We start from the raw sequence: 13,107 nt of genomic DNA on the forward strand, positions 1-13,107 counted from the left end.
AAGATTTGACGCAAATGTCGCAATAGCTTATATGAGAAAAGAGAGAGTATGTACATGTGTGAGTGTGTATCACATCATTTTGATGCCTTTTGTGAATAGAGATGGCTCCTTTGAATGGTGGCGGCTGTTTTAAAAAATTTTACACTTTGGGAAGGCCGTTAAGTTGGGACTCTCTTGGAGGTTTGGATGCTGACCAAACGTACAAGGCAAATAATAAAGTATAGAATAGATATAATAGATACGTATATCTCACCCACACTTTATAGACTCACACGCACACACACACACACACACACAAAATCACTCACAGCAAGCACTATAGCACCCAGCCTTCCCCTCTTTTATAGCGAGGGCAGTGCCAAGCCCTGTTATATTTTATAGACTACACCGTGAATGTATGTATCTGATCATATCGCTCGGCCTCCCACGGTCGGGAAAGCTTTCGGAGTGCAGGTGATTAAAGTATAACGGGAGAACGACTATTGTGACCCTTCCCTTAGAGCCATCCACACCAGGGCAATATTGGCCGCCATCGCAAACAGCTGACCATCCAGCCGACTACCTACATTATCATCGCCACACGCTCCTTCTTGAACAGTCGCCACGCTGAGTAAAAGATTGCCCTAATGAAAATAGGTGCAACTCACGGCGTATGTGTATTGAACTCTGCTTTGAATAAGATCACGATCAAGAATTTCTTTGTGATTCCTAGGATCGACGACGATATGGACAGATTGCAGGGCTCTATCATTTTCAGTCACATTGACTTAAAAGTGGTCATCATCAGATTCATATCAGGCTCAGCTGAGGATACGTACAAGACAGCTTTTTTCACTTCTTTTGGCTTGTATGAGTTTTTGGTTATGCAGTTCGGACTTGCGTGTTCGAAAGCTTCGTCATATTTAATTGTATTTTTCATCCATCCAGGGGATTTGTAGGTACATTCTTTGATGACATAATTCTTCAATCAAAGAATGAAGAGAGCATTATAAGTACTTGTCTACTGCATTCAATGAGCTAATAAAATATCCGCTGGTTATTAATAATAAAAGTGAACTTTTCTTGCATGAAATTCACTTCTTGGGATACATAATATTTGCGGTGGATGGTGTAGATATGGACCCTACTTAAAGTTGATGCTATTTGAACGTGGCCATATTTAAAGAATGTTCATGAGGTTCACAACTTCTTGGGTGTATTCTCATACTATAGACACTTCATTCATCATTTTACCAAAATTGCATCCCTATCATATTTTCTACACAAAAGAAGGGTGTACGTTTTCGGTGGATAGAGATGAGATTTCAGCATGTGAGAAGCTGAAGGAAAAGTTGACTTTAGATCCAATGTTTATGTTACCATATCCGAGGAACTCATTTGTGGTACAATGTGATATATGTGATAATAACTTTGGGGTTGTTTTAATGCAAGAGAAGCGTATCTCATTGTCTACAAGAGTTGTGCTTCGCTTGGTGCTAAAAGAAATTTGCAAGTTTATGAGAAAGAATTGCTTGTTGTAATTCATGCACTCTCTACATGGAAATATTATCTTATAGGGGCAAATCCCAATATGCAATTTGTCCATCAGAATTTGCAATATTTGTTTACTTGGATGAAACTATCTGAGAAGCACATGAGATGGTTGAATTTTCTATCAATGTTTCATTTTCAGATTGTGCATATAGAAGGTAAGGAAAAGGTGGTGGCTAATGTACTTGCAAGAAAGACTCAAATATTAGTAGTTACCATATCTTATCACATTGAGTTGGATGCCATAAAAGAGTGTGTTGATTTTGCACGAAGTGTTTATAATTAGCTTTCCAATGGTGAGAGGTATGAGTATCATGTCTTTATTGATGACTTTCTTATGATCTATGGATAATTGTGTATCACAAAGCACTTGAGGCCAAAGGTAATGATAGAGAGTCATATCCTTCCTGTATGCAAGGCATAGAGGGATTGATGCTACAGTGAAGATAGTGGAGTACTTTTTCTTTTGGCTAGCTTTGAGACATAATGAAGTTTGTATGCATATATATTGCATGCCAGAAAGTCAAGTATAATAGGCAAAAGGTTCCAGTGTTGTTGCACCCTTCACCTATTCCCATAGGCCTTGGTAGATTGTAATAGATTTCATCTTTATTTTTTTTAGGATACCAATAAGAAATTATGAAATCATATGTAGGTTTAACAAATAGGCTCACTTTATTCATGTTTGCAAGAAAATCAAGGCTGATCATATAACATAAATTTTTATATTGTACATCTTTAAGTATCATAGCATGCTAAAATTGATTTTGTTAATGATAGAGATCCTCACATGACCAGCTGCTTTTGGAAAGAGTTATTGGAAAACATTTTATCATGTTGAACTTTTCATTGTTCTTTCATCTAAATGATGGAAAGTCTAATGAGACAAATTTTGCAATGTTGGGCCTCTTGAGATACTATGTAATTTTTGCCGCTGGTTGAGTTTACATATAATTATATGATGCATAGTTCCATTGGAAAGGTTACTTTTGAAATTGTGGAGTGGAAAGGAAGTTTAACCAATTTTGCATGCAAAAGACAAAATCTTTGAGATTGATAAGCATGTTGAGAGCATGGATGTGCTTTTACTTCAAAGATCACTAGAGAAGCAAAAGAGGATAGTTGATTGCTAGAGACGTGCATTAGAGTTTATAGAGGGCGACTATGTATTGTTGTGTTTTGAGAAAGCAAGGCTTTTTTTATAAAAAAAAGCAAAGAGCATTTGTGTCATAAGTTGAAAATGTATGTTATTATGAACCTTGCAAGTGTTGGAAAAGTTTACTCATATAGTGAATAGGCTAAAATCACCTCCCCATTGCAAGATACACATCACCTTTCACTTTAGCTTGTTGAGGTATTTTCATGGAAATGTGCCAAAGGATGTATATGGGAAAACTTAGCCAAAGGTTGAGGACCTCGATGAGGTTTTGGTAGGCAAGTAGCTCTTGGCACATAAGAAAAGGAAAGTAAAAGGTAAAGTTTTTAGATTCTACTTGGTGAAGTTTCAAAATTACTTACTTATGGATACAAATTGGATAGAAGAGGGTGACTTGATAAATCATCCTTAGTTGTTGTGGCCTTACCTCGATACCTTTTAGATTAAGACAACTTTAGATTAGTCTCTCTTAGGCTTAGGAGACCAGGGGTCTTTAGTATTGCCCAATATTTGAGGGAAAGGTAGCGTTTCCACTCTTTAGTGGTGGACAACTTGTATATCTAGTGGGTCTCGGATGCACTGCATTTGTAGCCAAGGTATTGTGTGTTGATATCATTTTTACTGTGAGATCATTATTTGGTGTACTATAGTCATTGTTGTTTGGTATGCAAGTGGGTATAGTTTATATCATGGCTCTAAGACTATACATTTGTATCGGACATGAGAGGTTTACAATAGATATATATGCTACATGAGTGTCACGTGATACATCTCTGGTGGAAGGCATTGTTTACGCTTAGATTGTGCATTACTTTGCCTTGGTGGTTAAAACAATGTTGGTATATGTAAAAAAGATGCATCCCATATGCTTGTGACAATACTTATGATTCATATGTGTGAATTATAACTTGGATTTTGCTAGCTGGAAATTTCAGCATGTTATTTGGCATGGGTTTGGTTAAGCAATAGGTGCAAATGTTGTTTGACTATGATGCCATATGCTTTGTCAGTAGTGTTCGCATGCTTCTGTTGCAATCAAGACAATTGCAAGAATTTTAAGGAGGTTTGTCACAAGACCATGAATTTTGAACTTATTGCTTTGGCATAATTAAGTTGTAGACATGTGAGATGCACATATGAAGTGCAAGTTGAATTGGACACGATGACAGTCCAAAACCCTAGCTTAGGTAGTGGAGGACATTAACAAAAGTTGTGATAAGCTATGTGGAGAGATTCTAGTAGGTGCTCGGTGATAATTTTGGCTCTAGGCAATAAATGTGTCTTTGAAAAAGAATTGTGGTGTCATTCTGAGTAAAGAATTGAACATTTAATACTCAAAACTAAGGTCAACAAAAGTTAAAAGGATTTCAAGATCAAAGGGCATGCATGCATCTATGTATGCATAGTCTATGTGCATGTGTATATGTATGCATAGCTATGGCATAAGCATAGGCTATGCATAGACATAGGTATAGCTTATGCATATGCATAGGCCACATAGATGCATATGTATAGGTAACATATTCGTATATCCATATTTATATGTAAAAAATGTGTAAAAATACTATTTGAAAGATCTCTTATGTTAAATCATGTGATAGGTATATATATTGACCCCTTGAGTGATTAATATCATGTAATTTTTTTCTCAACAACTATTATCAAAATGGACCAAGCTAGTTGCCCCTTGCCCATTAAATATTCAATGCCCAGCCCTCGATTCTTTTGATGCATCATTCTTAGCATGTATATTAAAGCCCAACCCTTCTTGACAATTTGCTAATCAAATTTAGGACTCAATCTAGTTCCAAGGAACTTGAAGTGAGCTCTAGTGTTCTAATAGAGAGCACTTGGTTGGAGCAAATATGGTATATCATTACTTGTTGTCTTAGAACATTACTCGAACTTTACCCTTTCAATATGTATCTTCATGTTAGTTTCTAATCCACTCTTTTTCAAACCTTGTACCTTAGATATCAGTATGTATTTGGACCGTGATAATTGAAACATCATATAGCTGAGACACCCAAAATATCCTAATGTCAAAGACAGGCAACAACATGTGGGTTGTTGATGTCACTTTAATATGTATAGACAATTTCTTTGGGCACATGTTGCTAGGATAAACTATATAGAGCAATGTTGTAGATATGAATGAAGAGATATGTCATGGGTTTGACTTTGATGGTTCTAATATGAAGTTGTGCATAGTTCCATGGTGGTTAGAAATTATGCGAGAATGGATTTGTTGACTACTCCATAATGGTTTCACACCCTAGCAAGTGTTCCAACAACACATTGTTGTAGTCTAAAGAAGTGTCCTATAGAATCCTACCAAGCCTCTTGGGAGGGATGTATTTCTAATGAGAGACATCTTGAACATTGCATCAAAATTAAAAGGCATCAATTTTCAAACAAGTCAAACTGATGCTACTAGTGTTGCCATCAGAGTGACCGTTTGAAAGATTTTCTCTCTCGCTAATTATGTCTCTCCTCTTAGTGAATCTGAAAATTTTTGGACTCTTTTGCTGAATTTAAACTTGATTATTGCTGTGATTAGGGCTTCTTAGGCATCTTAGGAAGTGTGCCCACAAATTGCAGCCTTCAAAGGAATTGTTGTAAATTTGAGAAATTCCAGTATATTTAAAAAGAATTACTCATGTACAATCACATGCATGCAAATTTTGAAGATCTAGTTTGTGCCAAAACGTGTATAAAATCAAGGGGCAATTTGGGAATTTATGCTTTTGGTCATTCATGATAGCTGCACATTCTTGATTTTGTAGTGAGATTTACCAATCAACAAGAGAAGAGAAGATTCTTGGAGAGTGATTGTCATGAGGATGTGAATTTTTAATTTAATGCCCTTTAGATGCTTTACTTGTGATACTCAAGTTGTGGACATTTGAGATACATATGTGAGAATTAAGATGAATTTGTAACCGGGATAGATAATCTTAGCTTGGGTAGGGGGGACCATTGGCAGAAGTTGCTATGGATAGGTACCAGCGGGGTGCCTGATGTCAAATCTTGGTTAAAGATATTTAATTTTCCCTTGGAAATGACTTTTGGTATCATGCAAATAGGGATTTAAATAATTTAATGTCCTGACTAAGGTTTATGCAAAATTTTAACACTTTCGGGGTCAAAGAGGTTAGGAATGTAAAATTGAGTTTAGGCAGGGCCAAAGTTTTGAAGCTTGGACATGTATTTTCTTGGCTGGAAATTTAAGTCTAGAAGCTGAGTTTACATGGGCAGATTTGACACTTGGCAATTGGCTAAGTTTGGAAGCTATGCGAGGATGTGTAAAGCTATTTGGGGCAGAATTTAGAAAAATAATCTTAATTTTGGAGAGAGACATAGGTGATGTAGCACATGGTAGTAGGGCAACCTGATCCAGAGAGAATTCTTGAGCCACAGGCTACTTGGTGACCTGATTTCATGTGTAAATAAGGGCTAGAACTACAGGTGATGGCAATAGGCAGGTCATCAAGGACAGGAAACAGCTCCAAGATGCCATGCAACAGTTGGTGATACCATTTATTGTTGTATTTGGTGCAAGTGACTAGTTTTTGGGTTCTAGACTGGTCTGACCTGATTTTGATGTGTTTTTGCATGAGAAATTGATATTGGTCACTATTTGATAGTCGAATTAGATAAATTTTTCTTTCCTGCTGCTTCTCTCTCATCTATGCTTGATGTATGTGACATTTGGTGAAGGAAATTGGAGGCTTGAGCCACAGATTTGAATCTAATTGTGTTGCGGATTGTTGATTTTCTATTCTCAATGGGTAAGTGATAAGGATTAGGGTTTTTATGGTAGCATTAGAATGTATGCATGTGTGTCTTTTTTGTGATTGAAGAAGGTTGCTGATGCAAATTTGGTTAGTGGATAGCAGAATAGGTGAGATTTTCGGTCTATAGGTAGGCTGATTTGCATGCAATAGCAAGGGACAATTTGGGGCTTTATATTGCTTGTAATCTGTGATCTCCATGTAGGTATTGAAGATTCAATTTGTGCTTGAATGTGCGTCGGATCAAGGGGCGAGTTGAATGTTATGATTGTTGGTTACAAAGGACAGCTTGATATTCCATGTGTTTTTGGAGAAGTGGCTTGGTCTGCAAAGGAAGAGAGGAGAGCGTTTCTCTTGGCTCCGGATCCTTGGGAGTGATCTCTCTTGGATTTCAAACTAGGTGTGGCTCCTCTTAGGGATTCGAGTGAGTTCTCAGCTGTACAACAACGTGTTTATAATTAATTTGAAAAGAAATATCGCAAGGGGCGCTAATATTTTGCAGCCAATCAAGTGTTGGCTCATCTCAATTTCTTGGGGCATTCTAGCTGAAAGTGATAAAGTATTACATTTTCAATTAAATATTTATTTCATTGCTTTTATTGTTTGCTGTAATAAGTATATTTTAGGATTCTAGAACCCTTTTGTAAAAAGGAAGCTTGATTTTAGAGATTGTCTTGAATCTGAGGCAAGACTTGACTCTTCTGAAGGATTAGAGTATAATTTTAATGTACTACAAGGTTTAAGAAAATGTAAAGAAATACCAAAAGGGGCGCACCAATTTTGGGGCCAATCAAATGTTGGCTATACATTATTAAGTGGTAAAGTGGGTATTTCATTTTCTTTGAATTTATTGCTTGATGTAATTACTTGTAAATCATGTCACTGACCATCCTATCCAAGAAGGAAGGCTAGTTTTAAATGTGTAAGCCTAGCAACCCAAAGGCACAAGTGAGCAATAGATGGCTTTTGGCCATGCCAAGACTCGTATGGAGAGAGAGATTGCAATGCTTTTGTGGGAGAGTTGTTTCATACATAAGCTACATACATAATAGACTTAGGCCAAAACCCATGTGGCAAAGCTTCAATTTTGATCATACATCATGCTATCTCTATGAGAGGCCTATTCTTTCTCTTAGCTACACAGTTTTGTTGAGGTATATAGAATATTGTACTAGTAGTTTATCCTATGTTAGCCCAAAATGCATTAAACTCTTTAGACAAGCACTTCCCTCCTCAATGAGAATGGCGAGTACTCGCTTTAGATCTTGATAATTTTTTTGCCATACATACAAATTATTTGAAGTGCAAAAGGATGCATGTTGGAAGTGCAAAAGGATACACCCATGCATTCTTGGAGTAATTGTTAATAAGAGTCAAAGTTATAGACACAAGGTATTGAGCTAAAATTACATTAGTTTCTCTAATACAGCCCCAAAACATGCTTAATTAATGAGTTAGATCTTTTTTTAAAAAAGAAATGTATTTCTAGAGAGTGTTTATGTTCCATAAGCACAAACCCTATTTGGAGGACCCAAACTTTCTATAAATAGGCATACTTCCCTCTGTCCAGCCTCAATCCCGTTTTTGCAGCTGCCACATGCCTACTCAAGACTATCCATACATCATGCCATCTCAAGCCAGAGCTGTCCGTCATTGTTGTCTACCATCTAGCACCTGCTACCAAACCTTCCATTCTCAGCCTGGTGATTGATGTACCAGCCTGAATTTTTGTTGTCATCTCACCTCTTGGAGCTGCTGTACTGCTGACCCTGCTATCACCCTCTACTGATGTTAATATCGATGCTGCATTTGCACCTATCTACTACTGTATTGTTGAAAACACAGCTCCAAACTATTCTATTTTGATCTAGATGTTGCTGCCTTGACTGCTGCTACCCAAACACAAGTGTGTTTGCAAATTTCCCATTGTTCATTGCTCATTTGACACTCATCCGGTGTATGTAGTCTGTATTTGTTACTACCAAACACCTTCGAAGGTTGCTTGCTACATTTTGAGATTTGAGAGTACAACACACTCTTCTACTCATATTCTTTGTCTTGGTCCTTGAGACATGGGACTTTGGGGGCCAATTTTCACCTTGTATAGTGTGTTTGCTGCATTGAGCATTTGCATGTATTCATTCATTATTCAATTTTATTATCTTTTGTATTCATTGTCTCTTTGTTAACCCTAACCCTAATTGTGTTTCTTTATCACTTTGTGCGTTTGTTGTACGATCATGTTTGTATTCTATAGGTGAGCATTTTATTACATGGTATCAGAGCTAGATACTTGTTAGGACAATATTTAGCTATGTGTCCCAAATGGCCATAATACATGCATAATCCTTTAATGCACCGCCTTTGTTTTTCTTGAGCTGTCAATGGCTTGAATCATGCCACATCAATTTGTATGGGCTTTGCCTCAAATACTTGGTTGAGTATTCAAAAGTCTTTGTTCTGCCTGAATTCAAGATGTCTCCTCAATATCTTTCTCATCTTTTCTCAAACAGGTGGTTGTCACATTCAATTGCTTGAGAGATAAATTCACCAAGTGTATGCACCTTTGGCATAGTGAGCAAAAGGTCTTTAACATCATCTTTTAATCCCCAATGGAATTGACTAATAAAATAAACCTTATGTCATGTTAAATCGCGTGTGAATTGCCGAAATTCTAATGCATATATTGAGGCAGGCCTCGACCCTTGGTGTAGATTTCTAATCTTTGTTTCAACTACTCTTGTTGTGTCTACTTCCCCAAATGTGGCAGAGAACTCTTGTATGAAGCCCTCAAAATTATATAGCAATGGGAATTCCTTCTTAAGTAAAGGGGGAAAACCAAGAGAGAGCTATACCTAAGAGAAGAGTTCCTACGAGGCCAACCCGAGAAGCATTATTTGGATAATGATTTGGTTGTATATGTATTAACAATTGTACCTATTGGAGGAAACATTTGAATTTTGGCCTCGTGCCATCAAATTTCTCTAGAAGACTGACCTTTGCTTCTTTCTTAAGTTGATCATGAAGGTTGCCAGTAGTTAATGTACCTCTTGCTTGATGTATACATGTCTCTTGAATTTCTTGAAGTTATTGTTGTAGGTCTTGCACAACTAAGCTCAAAGCTTGTGGTTGCTCTACTTGTAGCCTTGCATTACTTTCTTGAAGCTCTTGGATTTGCTGTTGGATACTTTGTAAAGAAGCAACAATACCTTCCATTATGGACTCCGTCGCGACCAGGCAAGATCGTGGTAGAAGAGTCTTGCCAAACTATTATGGCCACAATAAGTGCTTTTTGAGAGCAATGAGATTTCTCTCGCAACTTACAAGAGAAGAACTTGAAAGAGAAATTAAACTCGAACTTGATTGCAAGGTAACTCGATTACAAGAGAATGCTCACAAGAGCATGGCTTAGTTACAAGACAAGACTCTATACAAGACAAGACTAGAACAAGACAAGAACTGGAAGATGACTTACTTCACAGGACTGAAGGGCTTATAGCCCATGATCCCTATTTATTCTATAGACTAGGGAGGTTAAGGGGAACACACATCATTATAAGAGGTACATGGCATGACATTCACGTCGATACATAGCATTACAGCCACACTTACACATGGCACACTGACATCAGGGATGACATAACAATGATCTTCTAGAATGTTCTAGAATCTTCGTGCAACCCATCCATCTGTAGATAGTTGGTTAGAGTCCGAAGAGGCTAATTCCACAATGTTGGATCTTTTGGGGTGCTATGTTTCAGACCATAAGACACAGTGGGAGCAGTACTTGCCTTGGTTGAGTTTGTGAAGAAAACTGCTAGGGTTTACAGCACATTATCTCACTACCTAGATTGCCAACCTTCTGCAAGTTTGAGTACCAATTCTTGCATTATGCAAGGTTGCATAATCAAGTTCACAAGAAAGCCTCCACACAATCTTACTCAAAGCAGAGGGGATTGGTTGCCTCTTCTTCGGGAGGGAAAACTAACAATGGCAAGAACTCACAAGATGCGAAGGCAAGCCAAACAAAGGGTAACCCCTCTTCTTTAGACGGAACCAAAGAGACAAAACCCATCTAGCAACAACTCCCTTTAAAAAAATAGGTTTTGCACACACTGCCAAAGATCAGGCCATGTGGATGAGAAGTGTCATACCAAGGCCCATGGTCTTCCTCCTAAGAAACCTCAACAGACCGCTGCAATTGCCTCCACTCTGGCTAGCCAAGCTAGTGGGGCCTCCCGCTACTGCTCCTATAGCTCCAACATGTATTGGACATGTGGCATACGGGCAGCCTCGGTGGCCATCCTTCTCTACTTCTAAGAGATTGTTTGGTTGGTATAAGAGTACCGATCCCATTGCGCTTTACACATCCACCTCCATCTAAGACTACCTCACCACCTCCTCAAGTGTTTCCTTGGTAGAGCCCTGCTAGTGGGCGTACACGATGGATCCCACCCCAAAGCAGCCAAGGCATCGGACAAAGGGTGCGTGTCGGCTACCCAGTGGCCTACCAAGCCCTACAAAGATGGATGAAACTACATGGAAACTTTTTTTTGTTTTTTGTTTTTTGAAATAAGTGAGGTAAATTTTATGGGATGTGACCGATTGAGTAATAGTGACATAGAAGACGGGAGTAGGGAGGGTACACCCAACACATCACAAAACAGTACAAGCTAACCCATCCACTCAGGGTGTTGATGACGAGGAAAAATAGATGATGAGGTATCCATGTGATGGAGGATGGTGATGGGGTAACAACAGCCGCCAGTGGAAACAGCTTAGGATCCGCTCAAGTGGTGCTCTGCACAATGAGATGCAAAGTATGCTACATGTTGAAGAATGCTCATGCAGCAAGTGTCACTTGGACAGTGTTCCTCATGGGAAAATTGTTCACTTGCCCAAGCGCTCTAGTACAAAGATGATGAAATCATGCAATGCGAAGGGTAAGGTACAACAGGGGGAAGAAGCCGATGTCGAAGACAAAGTACTGAAGCTTGTAGAATATCAAGAAGGGTAGGAACCCCCTCTCAACCGGGATGTAGATGCCGAAGAAGGAAGAGGAGCCTGATGCTGGTCTTCATATGGTACCGAGAACCATAAGGAATGAAAGAAGAGGAAGTGGAAGAAGCACCCGCTAGAAGAGCAAGGTAGAAGTCACCGCTATGATAGCATCGAGAGAGATATTGCATGATCCGTCTCAGGAGGAGAAACCGCCATGCTGGAAGAAGAGCAAGCACTCCTAGGATTGCTTTAGTCCTATCTGGGCTAGAGACGTGGTGTTGTGTGTGTGTAAATGCAGCGCAAGGCAAAAGAATGGAAAAGCTAAGGACAATGAATCCTATGGGCCCGACTCTAAGAGTGTGAAAAATGAATGCTAGATTGACCTAGGGTATCCGAAAGGACCTAGAGACATGCTAGCCTAAGAAGGCGGCTACCATTGCGTATGTCTAGTAGTAGGGCTCTGCCAAGGGAACGCCTGACGAGGTGGGGAGGAAGATGAGATAGATGCATAAAGTGCAACGAGATCGGAACCTACAGACCAATCAGCCAGTCCCTCAAGGGTAGTGAAAGAGATGGGCTGCAAAGGCTGTACTCGAGTCACATGTCCAACAATAACAACGACGGGTGCTGAAGGTGCAGATGAAGCAGGAACGGAACGCGTAGCCCCATTGGATTGTGCAGCCGCAGCGGTCTCCTGAGGCTTTTTAGGTGGAAGACCTTGGGCCTTAGAGTGACACTTCTTGTCCACATGGCCTGCTCTCTGGCAGTGTGTGCAAAACCGGTTTTTCTTAGGGAGTTTTGCCAGATAGGTCTAGATTCTTTGGTTCCATTTGAGGAAGAGGAGTCACCCTTTGATTGGCTTGCCTTCGCATCTTGCGAGTTCTTGCTACTGGTGGTTTTCCCTCCCGAAGAAGAGGCAACCAACCCCCTTTGCTCTAAATAAGGCTGTGATGAGGATTTCTTGTGGACTTAATCATGCAGCCTCGTGTAACGCAAGAACTGGCACTCAAACTCGTAGAAGGTTGGCAATCGAGGTTGGGAGATGATGTGTTGAATGAAATTAAAGTATTTTTCGGGCAACTTATTCAAGAAGAATGTAACCTGATCATCATTTGACTTTGGAGAGCGAGTAGTGGCGAACTCGGCCGCCTATATTTAGCCAGCTTAGCTTTCAAATCATCCCCTTCCTTAATAGAGAACTCTTGAAGCTCAAAGTCGAGATTGATGCGCCAAGTACGATCACGAGCCACATAGCGGTTGAGAAGGTGACTCCAACGCTCTGATGCGAGTTAGAAGTGTTGCAACTGAGAGTGAAACTCAGGAAGCAACCCCTGCATCAGCTCAACATTGGTTGTGGCATTGCGGGCTTGCCATTGATGGATGTAGTCAGGGTGAGCTAGTTGAGGGCCCGGCATAGGCTCTAGACCAATGACGAGGTCCCAAAGACCCTGAGACTCAAGCACTTGTATGAAATTAGACCAAGTGGTGAAATTTGACCTGTTAAAACGTATCTTATCCATGAAGGCATTCTTGGCCGTTGCAACATGAGTGGTAGTGCTCAGAGATGGGACACTGAAAAAGTGGAGTGGGGGTAGGATGGGGGGGTGGAGTACACTTGGGAATGGG

General features: G+C 39.5%; 1 protein-coding gene across 2 annotated transcripts in view; it reads left to right on the forward strand.

The window, feature by feature from the left end:
- The first annotated feature begins 312 nt into the window (after positions 1 to 312).
- Positions 313 to 13,107, forward strand: part of LOC148027251 (histone-lysine N-methyltransferase TRX1-like) — a 201,293-nt gene continuing 188,498 nt past the window's right edge. Inside the window, exons 1-2 of one of the 2 annotated variants that reach the window (XM_087691831.1) lie at positions 313 to 814; positions 6,686 to 6,904. The gene's annotated coding sequence lies outside the window, so the exon portion shown is untranslated. The remainder of the gene's footprint in view (positions 815 to 6,685; positions 6,905 to 13,107) is intronic. The other variant, XM_087691832.1, reaches the window with a different exon arrangement.

This window comes from Lygodium microphyllum, chromosome 13 (genome assembly GCF_053477565.2).
Source record: "Lygodium microphyllum isolate KBCC chromosome 13, Lygodium_microphyllum_v1.1.10, whole genome shotgun sequence".
In the NCBI taxonomy this organism is placed as follows: domain Eukaryota; kingdom Viridiplantae; phylum Streptophyta; class Polypodiopsida; order Schizaeales; family Lygodiaceae; genus Lygodium; species Lygodium microphyllum.